This window comes from Eleutherodactylus coqui, unplaced genomic scaffold, assembly GCF_035609145.1.
Source record: "Eleutherodactylus coqui strain aEleCoq1 unplaced genomic scaffold, aEleCoq1.hap1 HAP1_SCAFFOLD_874, whole genome shotgun sequence".
NCBI lineage: Eukaryota > Metazoa > Chordata > Amphibia > Anura > Eleutherodactylidae > Eleutherodactylus > Eleutherodactylus coqui.
The window spans coordinates 418-23,287 of NW_027102592.1; the positions used below are offsets into that span (position 1 = coordinate 418).

Consider the following 22,870-nt stretch of genomic DNA (forward strand, 5'->3'; position numbering starts at 1 on the left):
CCCAGGCAGCTGGGAGAGCTATTAAAACTTTCCATAGCCCCGCCCCACGCCTTCTCAACCGCGCCCAGCCTCACACCCTCAGTCCTTCCTCTTGCACCGTGCTCACGCATCCTAGGCTTGCAGAGCCTGCTGCTGCTGCTACTGCAGGACTCGTCAGCTCCCTACAAAGGATGGTTAAGCCGGCGATGACACTAGAAGCAAGCACTAGTTTGTCTCTGAAGGTGCGTCGGTCGGTCGGTTGGAGGGATCTCTTCGGCCGGCCGCATTTCCAGTGGGGACGGATGGAAACTTTTAACCTAAAATAAGGGAAATTGGCTTCGGCCCCATAGGGCTTTATTGCCTTCCCCTGGGCCAGCATTAGTAGACCCTAGTAAGGAGAATATTAGAGCGGCATGGTCATCCGAAGAACTTAAAAACATACAGCAGGCCTTTTTTGCCCGCCCGCCATACATACATACATACATAACTACAGATTTTATATTTTTTTTACATATATACATTATATATACACACACACACACACACACACACACACACACACACACACACACACACACAATCTTAAATCTATCTTTAATCTATATCTACAAAATCTGTAATTTAGAAATAATCCATATCTATATTCTACATAATTAATAAAGATAGATAGATAGATAGATAGATAGATAGATAGACTCACTCACATACATGCATACATACATACATACTGTATGCAATTGAGCCAGGTGTTTGGAAGGCTGACGATGTCACTCCTTTGTGATGTCATCAATTTAGAAGCATTAATACCGGGCTTGGCAGCCATTTCAGTCAGTCTCTGCTGCAGCTGGGAGACGGGAGATGGTCTTTATTTCCACCAAGAAGCTGCAGAACTACCGGTAACTGCATCATTTTTATTTTATTCAATATAGGTTTTATTGGTTTCATGGAGGGGGGGAAACTTTTGCCTTATCTCAAAGCAATGTAAAATTAACTTTGACAATGAAACTTAATAAATCAATTTCGAGTTGAACTATATCATGTTTGTCTGTGATATTTTATAAGGTCTACAAACAGGGGAATGAGGGGAGGGTAAGGGGGGGGTAGGTATCTATGACACGGGAGAAAGAAAAAATAAAACAAAAAGGGGGGGGGGGGCGGGCTCCGGAATTGTTGTTTCTCTTTACGATTGTGGTTTAAACGTGTTACTCACATGTCCCTGTCTGTAACCACTTGGTAAATAGGGGTGAGCTCCGGGCATCTATCCATATCGCCCAGGTGTGATACAATTTATCATAGCCTGACGGCTCATCTGGAAGCCTCATTCTCTCCATACGCTCTATTTCGTGGATCATTGCTATTTTTAGTGGAGTGCATTTTTTATGCAGCACACAAGGGGGAGACAGCGGCCTACCAAAATCGAGTTGGCTGCTGCTGTGGCTTTCTTTTTTTAAAAAAAGGTAGGTTCCGTTCTTCCATGGTGAGGAATAGGCAGGGAGGTTCGGTTTTTGCCAGCTGGGGAATGCTTATAGGCAAGGCCTTATCCCTGGTGGTGCATGTAACGTCAGACCACGTTTCAGCATTCAGTCAGTCAGTGGCTGACAAACGAGCTCCATGCAAGTTTACATTAAACAGACACATTTCTTTCTTTACTGTATTGACTGCGGTCTGTAATCGAGCGGTTGAACTGTTTCTGTGTCCATGCATTGAATAAAGCAATACATCCTTGTAAAGTAGGCGTCCGTTCGTTGGAGTTCTTTGCTCCCCGAGTGTTGCTCCATCTCTAAACGTTGGCCTGGATCTTCATGGACGAATACTGCCCATCCCACGTGGAGCGTGTATCTCAGCCCGCGTGGAGTGCTGCAGTCCAATGAGGTATTCCGTGCTACATAGCAAGCCTTGGGCCTGTGTGATTGGGGGTCCGCTGCTGTCTGTCCACTCTGAAGCGCGCATCCGGGGCCGGCCGCTTTTCGACTACCAGCGACTGCAGGTCACACACACAGGCTGGTTGGAATGGCCTAGCATTATCCTGATCCGGAGGTGTAACTTGAAGCTGCGGGGCCCCAGTACAAAGTCTGGAACTGGGCCCCCAAACTATAAAGCGTCATTGATAGCATTGGTTTACAATGTGGGGAAGAGAGACTTTATGGGCCCCCTAGGGCTCCGGGCCCCCTGCACATACACCCATGACCCGAATACGTGGAGCATACAGACGCAGGCTGCCAGGATACGCTGTGCCTGCCCGATGTTTCCAACTTGGCTATTAGCGCAGCGGTAGGTACGAACTATAGAGTGCGGCTGCCATATGAACTGGTGTGTGTGTGTGTGTGTGTTTTGCTTCCAGTTGTACCTGTGCTGTGCACACTCTGGCAGACGCAGCTGCTCAGTGGATACAATGTTGCGAGCAGACGGGCTGAGTGTCAATCAAAGTGCTTGGGTGGTAGCAGCAGCCGCCGCCACAGCTGCGCTGCACCTCTTGCTCGTCGGTTTTGTTTTTCTGCTTTTGGAAACTGCTGTAGGAAAGGGGGTGCACCGGTCCTGGAGGTACTGCAATACCAGGTCAATGCGTGGAGTGGACAGAGCAAGCTCTTTTTCCAGCTCCCTGTTCTAAAAATCCATTTAATATATGGTCCCCAGATAGGGGACGTATCAGATATTAAACTGATAAGAACAGATACTACACTTGATCTTAGCCAAAAGGCCGAGAAGCGATAACCCGAAATGGGTTTCACCTGTAGCCCGGCCCGCCCAACTCCACTTCCAAGGCTTGAGGCAACACGCTCAGCCAGCACTCTGGGCGCACCCACAATGCACCCAGGCAGCTGGGAGAGCTATTAAAACTTTCCATAGCCCCGCCCCACGCCTTCTCAACCGCGCCCAGCCTCACACCCTCAGTCCTTCCTCTTGCACCGTGCTCACGCATCCTAGGCTTGCAGAGCCTGCTGCTGCTGCTACTGCAGGACTCGTCAGCTCCCTACAAAGGATGGTTAAGCCGGCGATGACACTAGAAGCAAGCACTAGTTTGTCTCTGAAGGTGCGTCGGTCGGTCGGTTGGAGGGATCTCTTCGGCCGGCCGCATTTCCAGTGGGGACGGATGGAAACTTTTAACCTAAAATAAGGGAAATTGGCTTCGGCCCCATAGGGCTTTATTGCCTTCCCCTGGGCCAGCATTAGTAGACCCTAGTAAGGAGAATATTAGAGCGGCATGGTCATCCGAAGAACTTAAAAACATACAGCAGGCCTTTTTTGCCCGCCCGCCATACATACATACATACATAACTACAGATTTTATATTTTTTTTTACATATATACATTATATATACACACACACACACACACACACACACACACACACACACACACACACACACACACACACACACAATCTTAAATCTATCTTTAATCTATATCTACAAAATCTGTAATTTAGAAATAATCCATATCTATATTCTACATAATTAATAAAGATAGATAGATAGATAGATAGATAGATAGATAGATAGACTCACTCACATACATGCATACATACATACATACTGTATGCAATTGAGCCAGGTGTTTGGAAGGCTGACGATGTCACTCCTTTGTGATGTCATCAATTTAGAAGCATTAATACCGGGCTTGGCAGCCATTTCAGTCAGTCTCTGCTGCAGCTGGGAGACGGGAGATGGTCTTTATTTCCACCAAGAAGCTGCAGAACTACCGGTAACTGCATCATTTTTATTTTATTCAATATAGGTTTTATTGGTTTCATGGAGGGGGGGAAACTTTTGCCTTATCTCAAAGCAATGTAAAATTAACTTTGACAATGAAACTTAATAAATCAATTTCGAGTTGAACTATATCATGTTTGTCTGTGATATTTTATAAGGTCTACAAACAGGGGAATGAGGGGAGGGTAAGGGGGGGGTAGGTATCTATGACACGGGAGAAAGAAAAAATAAAACAAAAAGGGGGGGGGGGGCGGGCTCCGGAATTGTTGTTTCTCTTTACGATTGTGGTTTAAACGTGTTACTCACATGTCCCTGTCTGTAACCACTTGGTAAATAGGGGTGAGCTCCGGGCATCTATCCATATCGCCCAGGTGTGATACAATTTATCATAGCCTGACGGCTCATCTGGAAGCCTCATTCTCTCCATACGCTCTATTTCGTGGATCATTGCTATTTTTAGTGGAGTGCATTTTTTATGCAGCACACAAGGGGGAGACAGCGGCCTACCAAAATCGAGTTGGCTGCTGCTGTGGCTTTCTTTTTTTAAAAAAAAGGTAGGTTCCGTTCTTCCATGGTGAGGAATAGGCAGGGAGGTTCGGTTTTTGCCAGCTGGGGAATGCTTATAGGCAAGGCCTTATCCCTGGTGGTGCATGTAACGTCAGACCACGTTTCAGCATTCAGTCAGTCAGTGGCTGACAAACGAGCTCCATGCAAGTTTACATTAAACAGACACATTTCTTTCTTTACTGTATTGACTGCGGTCTGTAATCGAGCGGTTGAACTGTTTCTGTGTCCATGCATTGAATAAAGCAATACATCCTTGTAAAGTAGGCGTCCGTTCGTTGGAGTTCTTTGCTCCCCGAGTGTTGCTCCATCTCTAAACGTTGGCCTGGATCTTCATGGACGAATACTGCCCATCCCACGTGGAGCGTGTATCTCAGCCCGCGTGGAGTGCTGCAGTCCAATGAGGTATTCCGTGCTACATAGCAAGCCTTGGGCCTGTGTGATTGGGGGTCCGCTGCTGTCTGTCCACTCTGAAGCGCGCATCCGGGGCCGGCCGCTTTTCGACTACCAGCGACTGCAGGTCACACACACAGGCTGGTTGGAATGGCCTAGCATTATCCTGATCCGGAGGTGTAACTTGAAGCTGCGGGGCCCCAGTACAAAGTCTGGAACTGGGCCCCCAAACTATAAAGCGTCATTGATAGCATTGGTTTACAATGTGGGGAAGAGAGACTTTATGGGCCCCCTAGGGCTCCGGGCCCCCTGCACATACACCCATGACCCGAATACGTGGAGCATACAGACGCAGGCTGCCAGGATACGCTGTGCCTGCCCGATGTTTCCAACTTGGCTATTAGCGCAGCGGTAGGTACGAACTATAGAGTGCGGCTGCCATATGAACTGGTGTGTGTGTGTGTGTGTGTTTTGCTTCCAGTTGTACCTGTGCTGTGCACACTCTGGCAGACGCAGCTGCTCAGTGGATACAATGTTGCGAGCAGACGGGCTGAGTGTCAATCAAAGTGCTTGGGTGGTAGCAGCAGCCGCCGCCACAGCTGCGCTGCACCTCTTGCTCGTCGGTTTTGTTTTTCTGCTTTTGGAAACTGCTGTAGGAAAGGGGGTGCACCGGTCCTGGAGGTACTGCAATACCAGGTCAATGCGTGGAGTGGACAGAGCAAGCTCTTTTTCCAGCTCCCTGTTCTAAAAATCCATTTAATATATGGTCCCCAGATAGGGGACGTATCAGATATTAAACTGATAAGAACAGATACTACACTTGATCTTAGCCAAAAGGCCGAGAAGCGATAACCCGAAATGGGTTTCACCTGTAGCCCGGCCCGCCCAACTCCACTTCCAAGGCTTGAGGCAACACGCTCAGCCAGCACTCTGGGCGCACCCACAATGCACCCAGGCAGCTGGGAGAGCTATTAAAACTTTCCATAGCCCCGCCCCACGCCTTCTCAACCGCGCCCAGCCTCACACCCTCAGTCCTTCCTCTTGCACCGTGCTCACGCATCCTAGGCTTGCAGAGCCTGCTGCTGCTGCTACTGCAGGACTCGTCAGCTCCCTACAAAGGATGGTTAAGCCGGCGATGACACTAGAAGCAAGCACTAGTTTGTCTCTGAAGGTGCGTCGGTCGGTCGGTTGGAGGGATCTCTTCGGCCGGCCGCATTTCCAGTGGGGACGGATGGAAACTTTTAACCTAAAATAAGGGAAATTGGCTTCGGCCCCATAGGGCTTTATTGCCTTCCCCTGGGCCAGCATTAGTAGACCCTAGTAAGGAGAATATTAGAGCGGCATGGTCATCCGAAGAACTTAAAAACATACAGCAGGCCTTTTTTGCCCGCCCGCCATACATACATACATACATAACTACAGATTTTATATTTTTTTTTACATATATACATTATATATACACACACACACACACACACACACACACACACACACACACACACACACACACACACACACACAATCTTAAATCTATCTTTAATCTATATCTACAAAATCTGTAATTTAGAAATAATCCATATCTATATTCTACATAATTAATAAAGATAGATAGATAGATAGATAGATAGATAGATAGATAGATAGACTCACTCACATACATGCATACATACATACATACTGTATGCAATTGAGCCAGGTGTTTGGAAGGCTGACGATGTCACTCCTTTGTGATGTCATCAATTTAGAAGCATTAATACCGGGCTTGGCAGCCATTTCAGTCAGTCTCTGCTGCAGCTGGGAGACGGGAGATGGTCTTTATTTCCACCAAGAAGCTGCAGAACTACCGGTAACTGCATCATTTTTATTTTATTCAATATAGGTTTTATTGGTTTCATGGAGGGGGGGAAACTTTTGCCTTATCTCAAAGCAATGTAAAATTAACTTTGACAATGAAACTTAATAAATCAATTTCGAGTTGAACTATATCATGTTTGTCTGTGATATTTTATAAGGTCTACAAACAGGGGAATGAGGGGAGGGTAAGGGGGGGGTAGGTATCTATGACACGGGAGAAAGAAAAAATAAAACAAAAAGGGGGGGGGGGGCGGGCTCCGGAATTGTTGTTTCTCTTTACGATTGTGGTTTAAACGTGTTACTCACATGTCCCTGTCTGTAACCACTTGGTAAATAGGGGTGAGCTCCGGGCATCTATCCATATCGCCCAGGTGTGATACAATTTATCATAGCCTGACGGCTCATCTGGAAGCCTCATTCTCTCCATACGCTCTATTTCGTGGATCATTGCTATTTTTAGTGGAGTGCATTTTTTATGCAGCACACAAGGGGGAGACAGCGGCCTACCAAAATCGAGTTGGCTGCTGCTGTGGCTTTCTTTTTTAAAAAAAAGGTAGGTTCCGTTCTTCCATGGTGAGGAATAGGCAGGGAGGTTCGGTTTTTGCCAGCTGGGGAATGCTTATAGGCAAGGCCTTATCCCTGGTGGTGCATGTAACGTCAGACCACGTTTCAGCATTCAGTCAGTCAGTGGCTGACAAACGAGCTCCATGCAAGTTTACATTAAACAGACACATTTCTTTCTTTACTGTATTGACTGCGGTCTGTAATCGAGCGGTTGAACTGTTTCTGTGTCCATGCATTGAATAAAGCAATACATCCTTGTAAAGTAGGCGTCCGTTCGTTGGAGTTCTTTGCTCCCCGAGTGTTGCTCCATCTCTAAACGTTGGCCTGGATCTTCATGGACGAATACTGCCCATCCCACGTGGAGCGTGTATCTCAGCCCGCGTGGAGTGCTGCAGTCCAATGAGGTATTCCGTGCTACATAGCAAGCCTTGGGCCTGTGTGATTGGGGGTCCGCTGCTGTCTGTCCACTCTGAAGCGCGCATCCGGGGCCGGCCGCTTTTCGACTACCAGCGACTGCAGGTCACACACACAGGCTGGTTGGAATGGCCTAGCATTATCCTGATCCGGAGGTGTAACTTGAAGCTGCGGGGCCCCAGTACAAAGTCTGGAACTGGGCCCCCAAACTATAAAGCGTCATTGATAGCATTGGTTTACAATGTGGGGAAGAGAGACTTTATGGGCCCCCTAGGGCTCCGGGCCCCCTGCACATACACCCATGACCCGAATACGTGGAGCATACAGACGCAGGCTGCCAGGATACGCTGTGCCTGCCCGATGTTTCCAACTTGGCTATTAGCGCAGCGGTAGGTACGAACTATAGAGTGCGGCTGCCATATGAACTGGTGTGTGTGTGTGTGTGTGTTTTGCTTCCAGTTGTACCTGTGCTGTGCACACTCTGGCAGACGCAGCTGCTCAGTGGATACAATGTTGCGAGCAGACGGGCTGAGTGTCAATCAAAGTGCTTGGGTGGTAGCAGCAGCCGCCGCCACAGCTGCGCTGCACCTCTTGCTCGTCGGTTTTGTTTTTCTGCTTTTGGAAACTGCTGTAGGAAAGGGGGTGCACCGGTCCTGGAGGTACTGCAATACCAGGTCAATGCGTGGAGTGGACAGAGCAAGCTCTTTTTCCAGCTCCCTGTTCTAAAAATCCATTTAATATATGGTCCCCAGATAGGGGACGTATCAGATATTAAACTGATAAGAACAGATACTACACTTGATCTTAGCCAAAAGGCCGAGAAGCGATAACCCGAAATGGGTTTCACCTGTAGCCCGGCCCGCCCAACTCCACTTCCAAGGCTTGAGGCAACACGCTCAGCCAGCACTCTGGGCGCACCCACAATGCACCCAGGCAGCTGGGAGAGCTATTAAAACTTTCCATAGCCCCGCCCCACGCCTTCTCAACCGCGCCCAGCCTCACACCCTCAGTCCTTCCTCTTGCACCGTGCTCACGCATCCTAGGCTTGCAGAGCCTGCTGCTGCTGCTACTGCAGGACTCGTCAGCTCCCTACAAAGGATGGTTAAGCCGGCGATGACACTAGAAGCAAGCACTAGTTTGTCTCTGAAGGTGCGTCGGTCGGTCGGTTGGAGGGATCTCTTCGGCCGGCCGCATTTCCAGTGGGGACGGATGGAAACTTTTAACCTAAAATAAGGGAAATTGGCTTCGGCCCCATAGGGCTTTATTGCCTTCCCCTGGGCCAGCATTAGTAGACCCTAGTAAGGAGAATATTAGAGCGGCATGGTCATCCGAAGAACTTAAAAACATACAGCAGGCCTTTTTTGCCCGCCCGCCATACATACATACATACATAACTACAGATTTTATATTTTTTTTTACATATATACATTATATATACACACACACACACACACACACACACACACACACACACACACACACACACACACACACACACACACACAATCTTAAATCTATCTTTAATCTATATCTACAAAATCTGTAATTTAGAAATAATCCATATCTATATTCTACATAATTAATAAAGATAGATAGATAGATAGATAGATAGATAGATAGATAGATAGATAGACTCACTCACATACATGCATACATACATACATACTGTATGCAATTGAGCCAGGTGTTTGGAAGGCTGACGATGTCACTCCTTTGTGATGTCATCAATTTAGAAGCATTAATACCGGGCTTGGCAGCCATTTCAGTCAGTCTCTGCTGCAGCTGGGAGACGGGAGATGGTCTTTATTTCCACCAAGAAGCTGCAGAACTACCGGTAACTGCATCATTTTTATTTTATTCAATATAGGTTTTATTGGTTTCATGGAGGGGGGGAAACTTTTGCCTTATCTCAAAGCAATGTAAAATTAACTTTGACAATGAAACTTAATAAATCAATTTCGAGTTGAACTATATCATGTTTGTCTGTGATATTTTATAAGGTCTACAAACAGGGGAATGAGGGGAGGGTAAGGGGGGGGTAGGTATCTATGACACGGGAGAAAGAAAAAATAAAACAAAAAGGGGGGGGGGGGCGGGCTCCGGAATTGTTGTTTCTCTTTACGATTGTGGTTTAAACGTGTTACTCACATGTCCCTGTCTGTAACCACTTGGTAAATAGGGGTGAGCTCCGGGCATCTATCCATATCGCCCAGGTGTGATACAATTTATCATAGCCTGACGGCTCATCTGGAAGCCTCATTCTCTCCATACGCTCTATTTCGTGGATCATTGCTATTTTTAGTGGAGTGCATTTTTTATGCAGCACACAAGGGGGAGACAGCGGCCTACCAAAATCGAGTTGGCTGCTGCTGTGGCTTTCTTTTTTTAAAAAAAAGGTAGGTTCCGTTCTTCCATGGTGAGGAATAGGCAGGGAGGTTCGGTTTTTGCCAGCTGGGGAATGCTTATAGGCAAGGCCTTATCCCTGGTGGTGCATGTAACGTCAGACCACGTTTCAGCATTCAGTCAGTCAGTGGCTGACAAACGAGCTCCATGCAAGTTTACATTAAACAGACACATTTCTTTCTTTACTGTATTGACTGCGGTCTGTAATCGAGCGGTTGAACTGTTTCTGTGTCCATGCATTGAATAAAGCAATACATCCTTGTAAAGTAGGCGTCCGTTCGTTGGAGTTCTTTGCTCCCCGAGTGTTGCTCCATCTCTAAACGTTGGCCTGGATCTTCATGGACGAATACTGCCCATCCCACGTGGAGCGTGTATCTCAGCCCGCGTGGAGTGCTGCAGTCCAATGAGGTATTCCGTGCTACATAGCAAGCCTTGGGCCTGTGTGATTGGGGGTCCGCTGCTGTCTGTCCACTCTGAAGCGCGCATCCGGGGCCGGCCGCTTTTCGACTACCAGCGACTGCAGGTCACACACACAGGCTGGTTGGAATGGCCTAGCATTATCCTGATCCGGAGGTGTAACTTGAAGCTGCGGGGCCCCAGTACAAAGTCTGGAACTGGGCCCCCAAACTATAAAGCGTCATTGATAGCATTGGTTTACAATGTGGGGAAGAGAGACTTTATGGGCCCCCTAGGGCTCCGGGCCCCCTGCACATACACCCATGACCCGAATACGTGGAGCATACAGACGCAGGCTGCCAGGATACGCTGTGCCTGCCCGATGTTTCCAACTTGGCTATTAGCGCAGCGGTAGGTACGAACTATAGAGTGCGGCTGCCATATGAACTGGTGTGTGTGTGTGTGTGTGTTTTGCTTCCAGTTGTACCTGTGCTGTGCACACTCTGGCAGACGCAGCTGCTCAGTGGATACAATGTTGCGAGCAGACGGGCTGAGTGTCAATCAAAGTGCTTGGGTGGTAGCAGCAGCCGCCGCCACAGCTGCGCTGCACCTCTTGCTCGTCGGTTTTGTTTTTCTGCTTTTGGAAACTGCTGTAGGAAAGGGGGTGCACCGGTCCTGGAGGTACTGCAATACCAGGTCAATGCGTGGAGTGGACAGAGCAAGCTCTTTTTCCAGCTCCCTGTTCTAAAAATCCATTTAATATATGGTCCCCAGATAGGGGACGTATCAGATATTAAACTGATAAGAACAGATACTACACTTGATCTTAGCCAAAAGGCCGAGAAGCGATAACCCGAAATGGGTTTCACCTGTAGCCCGGCCCGCCCAACTCCACTTCCAAGGCTTGAGGCAACACGCTCAGCCAGCACTCTGGGCGCACCCACAATGCACCCAGGCAGCTGGGAGAGCTATTAAAACTTTCCATAGCCCCGCCCCACGCCTTCTCAACCGCGCCCAGCCTCACACCCTCAGTCCTTCCTCTTGCACCGTGCTCACGCATCCTAGGCTTGCAGAGCCTGCTGCTGCTGCTACTGCAGGACTCGTCAGCTCCCTACAAAGGATGGTTAAGCCGGCGATGACACTAGAAGCAAGCACTAGTTTGTCTCTGAAGGTGCGTCGGTCGGTCGGTTGGAGGGATCTCTTCGGCCGGCCGCATTTCCAGTGGGGACGGATGGAAACTTTTAACCTAAAATAAGGGAAATTGGCTTCGGCCCCATAGGGCTTTATTGCCTTCCCCTGGGCCAGCATTAGTAGACCCTAGTAAGGAGAATATTAGAGCGGCATGGTCATCCGAAGAACTTAAAAACATACAGCAGGCCTTTTTTGCCCGCCCGCCATACATACATACATACATAACTACAGATTTTATATTTTTTTTTACATATATACATTATATATACACACACACACACACACACACACACACACACACACACACACACACACACACACACACACACACACACAATCTTAAATCTATCTTTAATCTATATCTACAAAATCTGTAATTTAGAAATAATCCATATCTATATTCTACATAATTAATAAAGATAGATAGATAGATAGATAGATAGATAGATAGATAGACTCACTCACATACATGCATACATACATACATACTGTATGCAATTGAGCCAGGTGTTTGGAAGGCTGACGATGTCACTCCTTTGTGATGTCATCAATTTAGAAGCATTAATACCGGGCTTGGCAGCCATTTCAGTCAGTCTCTGCTGCAGCTGGGAGACGGGAGATGGTCTTTATTTCCACCAAGAAGCTGCAGAACTACCGGTAACTGCATCATTTTTATTTTATTCAATATAGGTTTTATTGGTTTCATGGAGGGGGGGAAACTTTTGCCTTATCTCAAAGCAATGTAAAATTAACTTTGACAATGAAACTTAATAAATCAATTTCGAGTTGAACTATATCATGTTTGTCTGTGATATTTTATAAGGTCTACAAACAGGGGAATGAGGGGAGGGTAAGGGGGGGGTAGGTATCTATGACACGGGAGAAAGAAAAAATAAAACAAAAAGGGGGGGGGGGGCGGGCTCCGGAATTGTTGTTTCTCTTTACGATTGTGGTTTAAACGTGTTACTCACATGTCCCTGTCTGTAACCACTTGGTAAATAGGGGTGAGCTCCGGGCATCTATCCATATCGCCCAGGTGTGATACAATTTATCATAGCCTGACGGCTCATCTGGAAGCCTCATTCTCTCCATACGCTCTATTTCGTGGATCATTGCTATTTTTAGTGGAGTGCATTTTTTATGCAGCACACAAGGGGGAGACAGCGGCCTACCAAAATCGAGTTGGCTGCTGCTGTGGCTTTCTTTTTTTAAAAAAAAGGTAGGTTCCGTTCTTCCATGGTGAGGAATAGGCAGGGAGGTTCGGTTTTTGCCAGCTGGGGAATGCTTATAGGCAAGGCCTTATCCCTGGTGGTGCATGTAACGTCAGACCACGTTTCAGCATTCAGTCAGTCAGTGGCTGACAAACGAGCTCCATGCAAGTTTACATTAAACAGACACATTTCTTTCTTTACTGTATTGACTGCGGTCTGTAATCGAGCGGTTGAACTGTTTCTGTGTCCATGCATTGAATAAAGCAATACATCCTTGTAAAGTAGGCGTCCGTTCGTTGGAGTTCTTTGCTCCCCGAGTGTTGCTCCATCTCTAAACGTTGGCCTGGATCTTCATGGACGAATACTGCCCATCCCACGTGGAGCGTGTATCTCAGCCCGCGTGGAGTGCTGCAGTCCAATGAGGTATTCCGTGCTACATAGCAAGCCTTGGGCCTGTGTGATTGGGGGTCCGCTGCTGTCTGTCCACTCTGAAGCGCGCATCCGGGGCCGGCCGCTTTTCGACTACCAGCGACTGCAGGTCACACACACAGGCTGGTTGGAATGGCCTAGCATTATCCTGATCCGGAGGTGTAACTTGAAGCTGCGGGGCCCCAGTACAAAGTCTGGAACTGGGCCCCCAAACTATAAAGCGTCATTGATAGCATTGGTTTACAATGTGGGGAAGAGAGACTTTATGGGCCCCCTAGGGCTCCGGGCCCCCTGCACATACACCCATGACCCGAATACGTGGAGCATACAGACGCAGGCTGCCAGGATACGCTGTGCCTGCCCGATGTTTCCAACTTGGCTATTAGCGCAGCGGTAGGTACGAACTATAGAGTGCGGCTGCCATATGAACTGGTGTGTGTGTGTGTGTGTGTTTTGCTTCCAGTTGTACCTGTGCTGTGCACACTCTGGCAGACGCAGCTGCTCAGTGGATACAATGTTGCGAGCAGACGGGCTGAGTGTCAATCAAAGTGCTTGGGTGGTAGCAGCAGCCGCCGCCACAGCTGCGCTGCACCTCTTGCTCGTCGGTTTTGTTTTTCTGCTTTTGGAAACTGCTGTAGGAAAGGGGGTGCACCGGTCCTGGAGGTACTGCAATACCAGGTCAATGCGTGGAGTGGACAGAGCAAGCTCTTTTTCCAGCTCCCTGTTCTAAAAATCCATTTAATATATGGTCCCCAGATAGGGGACGTATCAGATATTAAACTGATAAGAACAGATACTACACTTGATCTTAGCCAAAAGGCCGAGAAGCGATAACCCGAAATGGGTTTCACCTGTAGCCCGGCCCGCCCAACTCCACTTCCAAGGCTTGAGGCAACACGCTCAGCCAGCACTCTGGGCGCACCCACAATGCACCCAGGCAGCTGGGAGAGCTATTAAAACTTTCCATAGCCCCGCCCCACGCCTTCTCAACCGCGCCCAGCCTCACACCCTCAGTCCTTCCTCTTGCACCGTGCTCACGCATCCTAGGCTTGCAGAGCCTGCTGCTGCTGCTACTGCAGGACTCGTCAGCTCCCTACAAAGGATGGTTAAGCCGGCGATGACACTAGAAGCAAGCACTAGTTTGTCTCTGAAGGTGCGTCGGTCGGTCGGTTGGAGGGATCTCTTCGGCCGGCCGCATTTCCAGTGGGGACGGATGGAAACTTTTAACCTAAAATAAGGGAAATTGGCTTCGGCCCCATAGGGCTTTATTGCCTTCCCCTGGGCCAGCATTAGTAGACCCTAGTAAGGAGAATATTAGAGCGGCATGGTCATCCGAAGAACTTAAAAACATACAGCAGGCCTTTTTTGCCCGCCCGCCATACATACATACATACATAACTACAGATTTTATATTTTTTTTTACATATATACATTATATATACACACACACACACACACACACACACACACACACACACACACACACACACACACACACACACACACACACACAATCTTAAATCTATCTTTAATCTATATCTACAAAATCTGTAATTTAGAAATAATCCATATCTATATTCTACATAATTAATAAAGATAGATAGATAGATAGATAGATAGATAGATAGATAGATAGATAGATAGACTCACTCACATACATGCATACATACATACATACTGTATGCAATTGAGCCAGGTGTTTGGAAGGCTGACGATGTCACTCCTTTGTGATGTCATCAATTTAGAAGCATTAATACCGGGCTTGGCAGCCATTTCAGTCAGTCTCTGCTGCAGCTGGGAGACGGGAGATGGTCTTTATTTCCACCAAGAAGCTGCAGAACTACCGGTAACTGCATCATTTTTATTTTATTCAATATAGGTTTTATTGGTTTCATGGAGGGGGGGAAACTTTTGCCTTATCTCAAAGCAATGTAAAATTAACTTTGACAATGAAACTTAATAAATCAATTTCGAGTTGAACTATATCATGTTTGTCTGTGATATTTTATAAGGTCTACAAACAGGGGAATGAGGGGAGGGTAAGGGGGGGGTAGGTATCTATGACACGGGAGAAAGAAAAAATAAAACAAAAAGGGGGGGGGGGGCGGGCTCCGGAATTGTTGTTTCTCTTTACGATTGTGGTTTAAACGTGTTACTCACATGTCCCTGTCTGTAACCACTTGGTAAATAGGGGTGAGCTCCGGGCATCTATCCATATCGCCCAGGTGTGATACAATTTATCATAGCCTGACGGCTCATCTGGAAGCCTCATTCTCTCCATACGCTCTATTTCGTGGATCATTGCTATTTTTAGTGGAGTGCATTTTTTATGCAGCACACAAGGGGGAGACAGCGGCCTACCAAAATCGAGTTGGCTGCTGCTGTGGCTTTCTTTTTTTAAAAAAAAGGTAGGTTCCGTTCTTCCATGGTGAGGAATAGGCAGGGAGGTTCGGTTTTTGCCAGCTGGGGAATGCTTATAGGCAAGGCCTTATCCCTGGTGGTGCATGTAACGTCAGACCACGTTTCAGCATTCAGTCAGTCAGTGGCTGACAAACGAGCTCCATGCAAGTTTACATTAAACAGACACATTTCTTTCTTTACTGTATTGACTGCGGTCTGTAATCGAGCGGTTGAACTGTTTCTGTGTCCATGCATTGAATAAAGCAATACATCCTTGTAAAGTAGGCGTCCGTTCGTTGGAGTTCTTTGCTCCCCGAGTGTTGCTCCATCTCTAAACGTTGGCCTGGATCTTCATGGACGAATACTGCCCATCCCACGTGGAGCGTGTATCTCAGCCCGCGTGGAGTGCTGCAGTCCAATGAGGTATTCCGTGCTACATAGCAAGCCTTGGGCCTGTGTGATTGGGGGTCCGCTGCTGTCTGTCCACTCTGAAGCGCGCATCCGGGGCCGGCCGCTTTTCGACTACCAGCGACTGCAGGTCACACACACAGGCTGGTTGGAATGGCCTAGCATTATCCTGATCCGGAGGTGTAACTTGAAGCTGCGGGGCCCCAGTACAAAGTCTGGAACTGGGCCCCCAAACTATAAAGCGTCATTGATAGCATTGGTTTACAATGTGGGGAAGAGAGACTTTATGGGCCCCCTAGGGCTCCGGGCCCCCTGCACATACACCCATGACCCGAATACGTGGAGCATACAGACGCAGGCTGCCAGGATACGCTGTGCCTGCCCGATGTTTCCAACTTGGCTATTAGCGCAGCGGTAGGTACGAACTATAGAGTGCGGCTGCCATATGAACTGGTGTGTGTGTGTGTGTGTGTTTTGCTTCCAGTTGTACCTGTGCTGTGCACACTCTGGCAGACGCAGCTGCTCAGTGGATACAATGTTGCGAGCAGACGGGCTGAGTGTCAATCAAAGTGCTTGGGTGGTAGCAGCAGCCGCCGCCACAGCTGCGCTGCACCTCTTGCTCGTCGGTTTTGTTTTTCTGCTTTTGGAAACTGCTGTAGGAAAGGGGGTGCACCGGTCCTGGAGGTACTGCAATACCAGGTCAATGCGTGGAGTGGACAGAGCAAGCTCTTTTTCCAGCTCCCTGTTCTAAAAATCCATTTAATATATGGTCCCCAGATAGGGGACGTATCAGATATTAAACTGATAAGAACAGATACTACACTTGATCTTAGCCAAAAGGCCGAGAAGCGATAACCCGAAATGGGTTTCACCTGTAGCCCGGCCCGCCCAACTCCACTTCCAAGGCTTGAGGCAACACGCTCAGCCAGCACTCTGGGCGCACCCACAATGCACCCAGGCAGCTGGGAGAGCTATTAAAACTTTCCATAGCCCCGCCCCACGCCTTCTCAACCGCGCCCAGCCTCACACCCTCAGTCCTTCCTCTTGCACCGTGCTCACGCATCCTAGGCTTGCAGAGCCTGCTGCTGCTGCTACTGCAGGACTCGTCAGCTCCCTACAAAGGATGGTTAAGCCGGCGATGACACTAGAAGCAAGCACTAGTTTGTCTCTGAAGGTGCGTCGGTCGGTCGGTTGGAGGGATCTCTTCGGCCGGCCGCATTTCCAGTGGGGACGGATGGAAACTTTTAACCTAAAATAAGGGAAATTGGCTTCGGCCCCATAGGGCTTTATTGCCTTCCCCTGGGCCAGCATTAGTAGACCCTAGTAAGGAGAATATTAGAGCGGCATGGTCATCCGAAGAACTTAAAAACATACAGCAGGCCTTTTTTGCCCGCCCGCCATACATACATACATACATAACTACAGATTTTATATTTTTTTTTACATATATACATTATATATACACACACACACACACACACACACACACACACACACACACACACACACACACACACACACAATCTTAAATCTATCTTTAATCTATATCTACAAAATCTGTAATTTAGAAATAATCCATATCTATATTCTACATAATTAATAAAGATAGATAGATAGATAGATAGATAGATAGATAGATAGACTCACTCACATACATGCATACATACATACATACTGTATGCAATTGAGCCAGGTGTTTGGAAGGCTGACGATGTCACTCCTTTGTGATGTCATCAATTTAGAAGCATTAATACCGGGCTTGGCAGCCATTTCAGTCAGTCTCTGCTGCAGCTGGGAGACGGGAGATGGTCTTTATTTCCACCAAGAAGCTGCAGAACTACCGGTAACTGCATCATTTTTATTTTATTCAATATAGGTTTTATTGGTTTCATGGAGGGGGGGAAACTTTTGCCTTATCTCAAAGCAATGTAAAATTAACTTTGACAATGAAACTTAATAAATCAATTTCGAGTTGAACTATATCATGTTTGTCTGTGATATTTTATAAGGTCTACAAACAGGGGAATGAGGGGAGGGTAAGGGGGGGGTAGGTATCTATGACACGGGAGAAAGAAAAAATAAAACAAAAAGGGGGGGGGGGGGCGGGCTCCGGAATTGTTGTTTCTCTTTACGATTGTGGTTTAAACGTGTTACTCACATGTCCCTGTCTGTAACCACTTGGTAAATAGGGGTGAGCTCCGGGCATCTATCCATATCGCCCAGGTGTGATACAATTTATCATAGCCTGACGGCTCATCTGGAAGCCTCATTCTCTCCATACGCTCTATTTCGTGGATCATTGCTATTTTTAGTGGAGTGCATTTTTTATGCAGCACACAAGGGGGAGACAGCGGCCTACCAAAATCGAGTTGGCTGCTGCTGTGGCTTTCTTTTTTTAAAAAAAAGGTAGGTTCCGTTCTTCCATGGTGAGGAATAGGCAGGGAGGTTCGGTTTTTGCCAGCTGGGGAATGCTTATAGGCAAGGCCTTATCCCTGGTGGTGCATGTAACGTCAGACCACGTTTCAGCATTCAGTCAGTCAGTGGCTGACAAACGAGCTCCATGCAAGTTTACATTAAACAGACACATTTCTTTCTTTACTGTATTGACTGCGGTCTGTAATCGAGCGGTTGAACTGTTTCTGTGTCCATGCATTGAATAAAGCAATACATCCTTGTAAAGTAGGCGTCCGTTCGTTGGAGTTCTTTGCTCCCCGAGTGTTGCTCCATCTCTAAACGTTGGCCTGGATCTTCATGGACGAATACTGCCCATCCCACGTGGAGCGTGTATCTCAGCCCGCGTGGAGTGCTGCAGTCCAATGAGGTATTCCGTGCTACATAGCAAGCCTTGGGCCTGTGTGATTGGGGGTCCGCTGCTGTCTGTCCACTCTGAAGCGCGCATCCGGGGCCGGCCGCTTTTCGACTACCAGCGACTGCAGGTCACACACACAGGCTGGTTGGAATGGCCTAGCATTATCCTGATCCGGAGGTGTAACTTGAAGCTGCGGGGCCCCAGTACAAAGTCTGGAACTGGGCCCCCAAACTATAAAGCGTCATTGATAGCATTGGTTTACAATGTGGGGAAGAGAGACTTTATGGGCCCCCTAGGGCTCCGGGCCCCCTGCACATACACCCATGACCCGAATACGTGGAGCATACAGACGCAGGCTGCCAGGATACGCTGTGCCTGCCCGATGTTTCCAACTTGGCTATTAGCGCAGCGGTAGGTACGAACTATAGAGTGCGGCTGCCATATGAACTGGTGTGTGTGTGTGTGTGTGTTTTGCTTCCAGTTGTACCTGTGCTGTGCACACTCTGGCAGACGCAGCTGCTCAGTGGATACAATGTTGCGAGCAGACGGGCTGAGTGTCAATCAAAGTGCTTGGGTGGTAGCAGCAGCCGCCGCCACAGCTGCGCTGCACCTCTTGCTCGTCGGTTTTGTTTTTCTGCTTTTGGAAACTGCTGTAGGAAAGGGGGTGCACCGGTCCTGGAGGTACTGCAATACCAGGTCAATGCGTGGAGTGGACAGAGCAAGCTCTTTTTCCAGCTCCCTGTTCTAAAAATCCATTTAATATATGGTCCCCAGATAGGAGACGTATCAGATATTAAACTGATAAGAACAGATACTACACTTGATCTTAGCCAAAAGGCCGAGAAGCGATAACCCGAAATGGGTTTCACCTGTAGCCCGGCCCGCCCAACTCCACTTCCAAGGCTTGAGGCAACACGCTCAGCCAGCACTCTGGGCGCACCCACAATGCACCCAGGCAGCTGGGAGAGCTATTAAAACTTTCCATAGCCCCGCCCCACGCCTTCTCAACCGCGCCCAGCCTCACACCCTCAGTCCTTCCTCTTGCACCGTGCTCACGCATCCTAGGCTTGCAGAGCCTGCTGCTGCTGCTACTGCAGGACTCGTCAGCTCCCTACAAAGGATGGTTAAGCCGGCGATGACACTAGAAGCAAGCACTAGTTTGTCTCTGAAGGTGCGTCGGTCGGTCGGTTGGAGGGATCTCTTCGGCCGGCCGCATTTCCAGTGGGGACGGATGGAAACTTTTAACCTAAAATAAGGGAAATTGGCTTCGGCCCCATAGGGCTTTATTGCCTTCCCCTGGGCCAGCATTAGTAGACCCTAGTAAGGAGAATATTAGAGCGGCATGGTCATCCGAAGAACTTAAAAACATACAGCAGGCCTTTTTTGCCCGCCCGCCATACATACATACATACATAACTACAGATTTTATATTTTTTTTTACATATATACATTATATATACACACACACACACACACACACACACACACACACACACACACACACACACACACAATCTTAAATCTATCTTTAATCTATATCTACAAAATCTGTAATTTAGAAATAATCCATATCTATATTCTACATAATTAATAAGATAGATAGATAGATAGATAGATAGATAGATAGATAGACTCACTCACATACATGCATACATACATACATACTGTATGCAATTGAGCCAGGTGTTTGGAAGGCTGACGATGTCACTCCTTTGTGATGTCATCAATTTAGAAGCATTAATACCGGGCTTGGCAGCCATTTCAGTCAGTCTCTGCTGCAGCTGGGAGACGGGAGATGGTCTTTATTTCCACCAAGAAGCTGCAGAACTACCGGTAACTGCATCATTTTTATTTTATTCAATATAGGTTTTATTGGTTTCATGGAGGGGGGGAAACTTTTGCCTTATCTCAAAGCAATGTAAAATTAACTTTGACAATGAAACTTAATAAATCAATTTCGAGTTGAACTATATCATGTTTGTCTGTGATATTTTATAAGGTCTACAAACAGGGGAATGAGGGGAGGGTAAGGGGGGGGTAGGTATCTATGACACGGGAGAAAGAAAAAATAAAACAAAAAGGGGGGGGGGGGCGGGCTCCGGAATTGTTGTTTCTCTTTACGATTGTGGTTTAAACGTGTTACTCACATGTCCCTGTCTGTAACCACTTGGTAAATAGGGGTGAGCTCCGGGCATCTATCCATATCGCCCAGGTGTGATACAATTTATCATAGCCTGACGGCTCATCTGGAAGCCTCATTCTCTCCATACGCTCTATTTCGTGGATCATTGCTATTTTTAGTGGAGTGCATTTTTTATGCAGCACACAAGGGGGAGACAGCGGCCTACCAAAATCGAGTTGGCTGCTGCTGTGGCTTTCTTTTTTTAAAAAAAAGGTAGGTTCCGTTCTTCCATGGTGAGGAATAGGCAGGGAGGTTCGGTTTTTGCCAGCTGGGGAATGCTTATAGGCAAGGCCTTATCCCTGGTGGTGCATGTAACGTCAGACCACGTTTCAGCATTCAGTCAGTCAGTGGCTGACAAACGAGCTCCATGCAAGTTTACATTAAACAGACACATTTCTTTCTTTACTGTATTGACTGCGGTCTGTAATCGAGCGGTTGAACTGTTTCTGTGTCCATGCATTGAATAAAGCAATACATCCTTGTAAAGTAGGCGTCCGTTCGTTGGAGTTCTTTGCTCCCCGAGTGTTGCTCCATCTCTAAACGTTGGCTGGATCTTCATGGACGAATACTGCCCATCCCACGTGGAGCGTGTATCTCAGCCCGCGTGGAGTGCTGCAGTCCAATGAGGTATTCCGTGCTACATAGCAAGCCTTGGGCCTGTGTGATTGGGGGTCCGCTGCTGTCTGTCCACTCTGAAAGCGCGCATCCGGGGCCGGCCGCTTTTCGACTACCAGCGACTGCAGGTCACACACACAGGCTGGTTGGAATGGCCTAGCATTATCCTGATCCGGAGGTGTAACTTGAAGCTGCGGGGCCCCAGTACAAAGTCTGGAACTGGGCCCCCAAACTATAAAGCGTCATTGATAGCATTGGTTTACAATGTGGGGAAGAGAGACTTTATGGGCCCCCTAGGGCTCCGGGCCCCCTGCACATACACCCATGACCCGAATACGTGGAGCATACAGACGCAGGCTGCCAGGATACGCTGTGCCTGCCCGATGTTTCCAACTTGGCTATTAGCGCAGCGGTAGGTACGAACTATAGAGTGCGGCTGCCATATGAACTGGTGTGTGTGTGTGTGTGTGTTTTGCTTCCAGTTGTACCTGTGCTGTGCACACTCTGGCAGACGCAGCTGCTCAGTGGATACAATGTTGCGAGCAGACGGGCTGAGTGTCAATCAAAGTGCTTGGGTGGTAGCAGCAGCCGCCGCCACAGCTGCGCTGCACCTCTTGCTCGTCGGTTTTGTTTTTCTGCTTTTGGAAACTGCTGTAGGAAAGGGGGTGCACCGGTCCTGGAGGTACTGCAATACCAGGTCAATGCGTGGAGTGGACAGAGCAAGCTCTTTTTCCAGCTCCCTGTTCTAAAAATCCATTTAATATATGGTCCCCAGATAGGGGACGTATCAGATATTAAACTGATAAGAACAGATACTACACTTGATCTTAGCCAAAAGGCCGAGAAGCGATAACCCGAAATGGGTTTCACCTGTAGCCCGGCCCGCCCAACTCCACTTCCAAGGCTTGAGGCAACACGCTCAGCCAGCACTCTGGGCGCACCCACAATGCACCCAGGCAGCTGGGAGAGCTATTAAAACTTTCCATAGCCCCGCCCCACGCCTTCTCAACCGCGCCCAGCCTCACACCCTCAGTCCTTCCTCTTGCACCGTGCTCACGCATCCTAGGCTTGCAGAGCCTGCTGCTGCTGCTACTGCAGGACTCGTCAGCTCCCTACAAAGGATGGTTAAGCCGGCGATGACACTAGAAGCAAGCACTAGTTTGTCTCTGAAGGTGCGTCGGTCGGTCGGTTGGAGGGATCTCTTCGGCCGGCCGCATTTCCAGTGGGGACGGATGGAAACTTTTAACCTAAAATAAGGGAAATTGGCTTCGGCCCCATAGGGCTTTATTGCCTTCCCCTGGGCCAGCATTAGTAGACCCTAGTAAGGAGAATATTAGAGCGGCATGGT

At 48.1% G+C, this 22,870-nt stretch overlaps 8 non-coding genes across 8 annotated transcripts; all 8 read right to left on the minus strand.

The window, feature by feature from the left end:
* Window positions 1-2,498: 2,498 nt before the first annotated feature.
* On the minus strand, window positions 2,499-2,689 carry LOC136605364 (U2 spliceosomal RNA). Its single transcript, XR_010789955.1, has one exon. It is a non-coding gene; the product is annotated as a U2 spliceosomal RNA (small nuclear RNA).
* Window positions 2,690-5,305: 2,616 nt separating this feature from the next.
* LOC136605365 (U2 spliceosomal RNA) lies at window positions 5,306-5,496 on the minus strand. The gene has a single exon (XR_010789956.1). It is a non-coding gene; the product is annotated as a U2 spliceosomal RNA (small nuclear RNA).
* A 2,619-nt stretch (window positions 5,497-8,115) lies between these two features.
* On the minus strand, window positions 8,116-8,306 carry LOC136605366 (U2 spliceosomal RNA). Its single transcript, XR_010789957.1, has one exon. It is a non-coding gene; the product is annotated as a U2 spliceosomal RNA (small nuclear RNA).
* A 2,630-nt stretch (window positions 8,307-10,936) lies between these two features.
* LOC136605367 (U2 spliceosomal RNA) lies at window positions 10,937-11,127 on the minus strand. Its single transcript, XR_010789958.1, has one exon. It is a non-coding gene; the product is annotated as a U2 spliceosomal RNA (small nuclear RNA).
* A 2,622-nt stretch (window positions 11,128-13,749) lies between these two features.
* Window positions 13,750-13,940, minus strand: LOC136605360 (U2 spliceosomal RNA). The gene has a single exon (XR_010789951.1). It is a non-coding gene; the product is annotated as a U2 spliceosomal RNA (small nuclear RNA).
* A 2,638-nt stretch (window positions 13,941-16,578) lies between these two features.
* LOC136605361 (U2 spliceosomal RNA) lies at window positions 16,579-16,769 on the minus strand. The gene has a single exon (XR_010789952.1). It is a non-coding gene; the product is annotated as a U2 spliceosomal RNA (small nuclear RNA).
* Window positions 16,770-19,384: 2,615 nt separating this feature from the next.
* On the minus strand, window positions 19,385-19,575 carry LOC136605363 (U2 spliceosomal RNA). The gene has a single exon (XR_010789954.1). It is a non-coding gene; the product is annotated as a U2 spliceosomal RNA (small nuclear RNA).
* A 2,607-nt stretch (window positions 19,576-22,182) lies between these two features.
* On the minus strand, window positions 22,183-22,373 carry LOC136605362 (U2 spliceosomal RNA). The gene has a single exon (XR_010789953.1). It is a non-coding gene; the product is annotated as a U2 spliceosomal RNA (small nuclear RNA).
* Window positions 22,374-22,870: the final 497 nt, after the last annotated feature.